General features: G+C 43.6%; 1 protein-coding gene across 1 annotated transcript in view; it reads right to left on the reverse strand.

Moving 5' to 3' along the window:
* The window catches only part of SMNDC1 (survival motor neuron domain containing 1), a 113,372-nt gene extending 112,904 nt beyond the window's left edge, over positions 1–468 (reverse strand). The window contains exon 1 of the mRNA XM_078643759.1: positions 336–468. The gene's annotated coding sequence lies outside the window, so the exon portion shown is untranslated. The remainder of the gene's footprint in view (positions 1–335) is intronic.
* Positions 469–6,083: the final 5,615 nt, after the last annotated feature.

Genomic DNA, 6,083 nt, shown 5'->3' on the forward strand with positions numbered 1-6,083 from the left:
GACAAAATCCTGCTCGGTTATGATAGCAGTAACACATATATATATATATAACAATAGAGTTAACAGAGCGAGGAAACGCCTGTGGCTCCCCTTTTATTACGAAGGCTCCCTGCACAACCCACTGTGACACAGGAAGTCCCGTGACAGTCTAAACTCCCGCACTCGACGGTGTAATCGGCAGTTTGGCTCTCGCCATCGTTCATATTTCGCATGCACCTACGGACCTTGTATCAAAGCCTAAACGCAGTAGCCATTCGGAGGCCTCCCACAGCCACTGAGATGTCCCCGTAATTTGGCGTACATACAGCAAAACCCTACCCGGTGATAATCCTCACCTCTGCGGGTATTTGGCCTCTGCTCACGGCACCTTCTTCCTCTCCGAAACCGGCCTTAATCGGTGGCTTCGTCTCTATTTCTCCGTTCCAGTACTTCTCGCGAGACTTCCACGGACCATGTGACACAAACAAATGTACTTCTGGGTAGACATCATGAACTTTAGTACGTCAGGCTGGTACGTCTAACCTGTGAGACAATGTTTTCCCGAGGCCATTTTAGAGTCAGGCTGAAGCATTATTCGAAGAACAACGTTTTTTTGCCTGGCCTAGGCAGCAATGACAAAGGACGATTTGTTATGTTTGGTGTTGGCGTTAAAGTGACGCAGGGTTTACCGGAAAAGGTCATCTCGATAAATTATTGTTTTTTCTTTTTTTCCTATGTTCAATTTCTTCCGTGCTAAGGATGTTTTTTTCGGAACACAGTCCATAGAACATACACATAAAAAAGAATATCATGCGATAGGCATTGCCAAATATATCAATAAAAAAAGTCAACCTTAAAATCGAATAGTACTCAGAAATTTAAATTGCCAAATCAGCACAGTAGCTGATAAAAAAAAAATTAAAAAAATAATAATAATCAGGTCACTCGTGTTGCATAGTAGTCACTCGCTGTCTCTGCTCGTTTCTTTCAGAAACTATTTATGACCTTTGTTTCCAGCCGTCATGCTAAAATCGTGTTAGCACCGATACTACCATCTGAGGGGATCGGATTTCTGTAGTGCTAGGGCAGTCCCTGTTGTGCACTTCCCGCAGATTTTAGTGGGTCTTTACCCCAGAGTGACTAAGTGGGGCAGAAAAGAGCAAGTGTATCTCATTCTTGACGGCTATAGCGACTTGGAACCAAGGGCAGTGTTGAGTGATAGATAACTAGGCCCCACTGGTTACTTAGATAGTTCAAAGATAGAATGACAAATTTCCTAGCTATTGAGAAAAAAAGTTTCAATTCTATTATGGGCACAGAGGCGAGGATTATGCATTTCTTCCGTCGCCTTTATTAAGCAGACTCCAAACAACATAATTAATAACAAGCATTGGAAATGCAATAGGTCTCGCACCATTAGAGTTAGTGCTTTTAGAATTGTTTATGGGTTTTTTTTGTAAATGTTTAGCATTTTTGTTTCCTGTAGCCAATGCTAAAGTATTACAAATAAAAAAAGCCATAAACATTTCTAAAAGCTCTAACTGAAATGGTCTGAGAACTATTGCACTGTGTGAGGGTGAGGGTGAGTGTGAGTGAGGGTGAGTGAGGGTGAGGGTGAGTGTGAGTGAGGGTGAGTGAGGGTGAGGGTGAGTGAGGGTGAGTGAGGGTGAGTGAGGGTGAGTGAGGGTGAGTGAGGGTGAGGGGTTGAGGGTGAGGTGTTGAGGGTGAGTGAGGGTGAGTGAGGTGTTGAGGGTGAGTGAGGGTGAGGGTGAGTGAGGGGTTTTGGGTGAGTGAGGGTGAGGGGGAGTAGTTGAGGCTGAGTGAGAGTGAGGGTGAGTGAGGGGTTGAGGGTGAGGGGTTGAGGGTGAGTGAGTGAGGGTGAGGGGTTGAGGGTGAGTGAGGGTGAGGGTGAGTGAGGGTGAGGGGTTGAGGGTGAGTGAGGATGAGTGAGAGTGAGGGTGAGTGAGGGGTTGAGGGTGAGGGGTTGAGGGTGAGTGAGGGGTTGAGGGTAAGTGAGGGTGAGGGTGAGGGGTTGAGGGGGAGGGGTTGAGGGTGAGTGAGGGTGAGTGAGTGAGAGTGAGGGGTTGAGGGTGAGTGAGTGAGGGTGAGGGGTTGAGGGTGGGTGAGGGTTTGAGGGTGAGGGGTTGAGGGTGAGTGAGTGAGGGTGAGGTGTTGAGGGTGAGGGGTTGGCGATTCTAAGGTGGCCCCTTACTGCAAAACTGGTTGCGGAAATCCTGGTGCATGAGCTGGACTGCTGCTGGGGCGCATTGGTGCTGTTACAAGGGTGTAAGTGCAGCAAAATCACCCGATTGAGCGCTGGGCGCTGCGCATCTAAAATGACGGCAGCGCACTGAGGGGGAGACTTCCACCGGCTGCGGCAACGGGAGATGTGCACTCTGTTTGTGAGCGGCTGGGAGGCGATTCGGCGTGCAGACTCACAGCGGAAAACTGCGGAGGCGGCAGTCCTGGGGGAGAAGTCTGGAGGGCGAGATCGCCTTAACCTTCCTGTGGTGCACTACGCTCCCAAGATGGCAGTTATGGGATGCGGGCGGAGGCCTGATGCCGACGAAGGTGAGAGGCAGACCGAGGCGGTGAGGCGAGGAGGTGCTGAATGCTGGAGTTTCTTTGTAGCTCGGGACCTGGTTCAAGCAGCTGTAGGGACCACCAGCAACCAGGTTTGATGTCCTTGCGTGGCAGGCCGCGTTGTTTGGGGGAGCACGTTTGGGTGAGGTGGCGAGCCTGCGAGTATATTGAAGTTACAGTAGGAGAACGGGTGCGTTTGCCTGTGCTGGATTTTATTCATGCAGTCAGGATTAGCACGGTCGGGCAACTCATGTGTGGGATAAGAGAAGGGCGATCCAGCACCGGGCTAAGGGGGAGCGTGGCAATTACAGCACCGGGCTAACGAGGACAGATCCAGCACCGGGCTATGGCAGAGGAGATCCTCCGGACCGGGCGGGGTAAAGAAAAGGGGAGCCAGCAAGAGGATAAATAAACGGAGACCTCGCAAAACCGAGTTAAAAAGGGGAGAACGATATATCAAGCACTGGAGGTAAAAAGGGGGAAACATCGCGAAGGTTAAAAGGGTAAGATTTAGTAAAAGCGGTGCAAGTTTGAGTAAGAATAGATCATCCAGGGCAGCTAAAGGAAACAAGACGGAGGGAAGAGAGGGGAGGGGGGAGGAGAAATGCGTCTCGGCCGGAGCAGGGGGCGGAGCAGGGAGAGCGGGCATTGGAATGTAATTGACACGGCCGGCCGGTCGTGAAACTGAAAGCATGGCCGGCCGGCCGTGAAAGCCTTTGATGCGGCAGGGGAAATGCGAGACGGCGGGAAGGGGAGCGGGTAAACAAAGACGGACGTGCACGCGCTTTTAAGCTCAATGCGCATGCGCATTGAGCTTAAAAGTCACGGGCACTGCAAGGAATCGCCACGATTCCTTGCAGTGTGGATAAAGAGTGGATAAGTCCCAATACTCTCGCTTGCTCGATGCGCATGCGCATCGACAGGCGAGACCTAAAAAACAAAACATTAAACTACATCTCCCATGAATCGTTGGGACATAGGTATCCATAGTAACAGTCGTCCTATCACAGAACGGTCTATTGCATATATATATATATTCACTGAAAAAACCATAGCTTTCAGCCACGTTAAAAAACCTTAGAAATTCACTGAAAAAAACCACAGGTTTCACATATGTTATAGTTAGCTGCACACTATTACAAAACCATTGAAATTCCCCCGTTATAGTTAGTTCAGCCAACTATAACTCGCGCGCCCGCAATGCACTGCTGATGAAGTCACATATTACATCACTCATGACATGGTCAGTGACATCACTCATGACATCACTGATGACATCTCAAATGACATCACTGATGACATCACTGATTACATCATCCAGTGAATGTGTATCTTTCTAAAAAAATAAATATTTTTTATATATGTATATCTAAAGGACGATGGTAGAATAAATGGGTAAATAAGTGTCTAAATGGATGTTTTTTTTTGTAAACTTGATTATATAACTGACTTATTAAGTGTATCTTAGTGAATACAGGTATTAGCGAGTAATGTTTAAATATGTAAATATCTGTATCAGTGTCTCACTTTGTGTATAAGTGGCTGCATGGGTTGGTGAGTAGCTACATGAGTGTCTATATGGATTATTAGTTGGTTTTTTGAGTATCAGTATGAGTGTCTGTATGGTTTGGTGGGGGTATTACTTAGCACATAGATGCATGAATGACTGACTCACTGTATGTGTTTTGAAGACAGCATGTGTGCAGGACTGTATGGGTGGATGAGTGTGTGTATGGGTGTGTTAGTGAGTGAATGACTGTCTCAATAGTATCTTTATGAGTAACTACATATGTTTTAAACTAGTATATGTGAGAATTGATGTATATAAGTGAGTATATGTTAGAGTGAGAGATTGGAAGAGTTCCTGTATAAATAAGTATGTGTTTCTATAAGTGATTGTTTAATAGAATAAGTATGTGTACGTTTCTGTAGAAGTAAGTGTAGTGGTGTGTGTATAGCTGTATATGCAAGTAAATGGATGTTTGATGGTTTATTTGCATGTGGAAGTATGTGTGTGAGTAACTCTATGGATGAGTGTCGGTGTGTAACAGGATGTATAGGTGTATGAGTACATATGATGAGTGAGTACATGTATGAGTGACTATATAGAACTGTTGGTGAATGAGTGTATGTGTATGTAGATGTTGGAATTACTGAATAGGTTGTTGTAACTGGTTTTGGTATCTCCAGTTTTTTGATTACGGTGAGAGGAGGTCTGCCACTCTTTCACAAGGATGATGTCATCAGTGATGTCATCAGTGATGTCATTTGAGATGTAATCAGTGATGTCATGAGTGATGTCACTGACCATGTCATGAGTGATGTAATATGTGACGTCATCAGCAGTGCATTGCGGGCGCACAAGTTATAGTTAGCTGAACTAACTATAACGGGGGAATTTCAATGGTTTTGTAATAGTGAAATGTCCAGCTAACTATAACATGTGTGAAACCTATGGTTTTTTCAGTGAATTTCTAAGGTTTTTTAAATGCTAATTCCTAACTATAACGTGGCTGAAACCTATGGTTTTTTCAGTGAATTTCTAAGGTTTTTTTAAATGCTAATTCCTAACTATAACGTGTCTGAAACCTATGGTTTTTTCAGTGAATTTCAAAGGTTTTGTAAATGATAATTTTTAAATGTATTAATTGTTATATTTTTTTATACTGAGTAACTACATTGTTTTTAACTATTTATTTTTAGATATTTTATTTTTTACATTACATTACATATTTTTGATATGAATTGAAAAAAAATGTTTTAAAAAATATTGAAATTGTAATAATAGTTTATTTTATTTTATATTTTTTTTACATTTATACATATATTATATAGCAGGCAATGATATCCTATGGAAGGAAATTCAAGTTACTGGTAAGTATGGTTAGAACTACTTTTCAGGATCAGTAGTGGGCTGAAAGATGCAGCACTGAGGTCTCTCCTGATAACAGGCGAGTAAATCGGAATTCGTAGTTTGGCTGATTTTAGCGGAATTTTTTAAAAGTTCCAAAACTCCACACTTAGAAGAATTTCCAAGTGAAAGCAGTCAATGTTAGCCTATGGAAGGAAATTCAAGTTACTGTAAGTACGCTTAGAATTACTTTTCAGGATCAGTAGTCGGATGAAAGATGCAGCACTAAGGTTTTTCCTGATAACAGGTGAGTACATTGGAATTCGTAGTTTCCCTGATTTTAGAGGAATTTTGTAAAAGTTCCAAAACTCCGCACTTAGAAGAATTTTCAAGTGAAACCAGTCAATGTTAGCCTATGGAAGGAAATTCAAGTTACTGTAAGTACGGTTAGAATTCCTTTTCAGCATCAGTAGTGGGCTGAAAGATGCAGCACTGAGGTCTCTCCTGATAACAGGTGAGTAAATCGGAATTCGTAGTTCAGCTGCTTTTAGAGGAATATTTGTACGTTTCAAAAATAGACACTTAGAAACTTTTCTGATGAAAACCACACAATAGATTCCTATGGAAGGAAATACAAGTTACTGGTAAGTACGCTTAGATTTACTTTTCA

The sequence above is a fragment of the Lissotriton helveticus genome, chromosome 5_1 (genome assembly GCF_964261635.1).
Source record: "Lissotriton helveticus chromosome 5_1, aLisHel1.1, whole genome shotgun sequence".
NCBI classification, from domain to species: domain Eukaryota; kingdom Metazoa; phylum Chordata; class Amphibia; order Caudata; family Salamandridae; genus Lissotriton; species Lissotriton helveticus.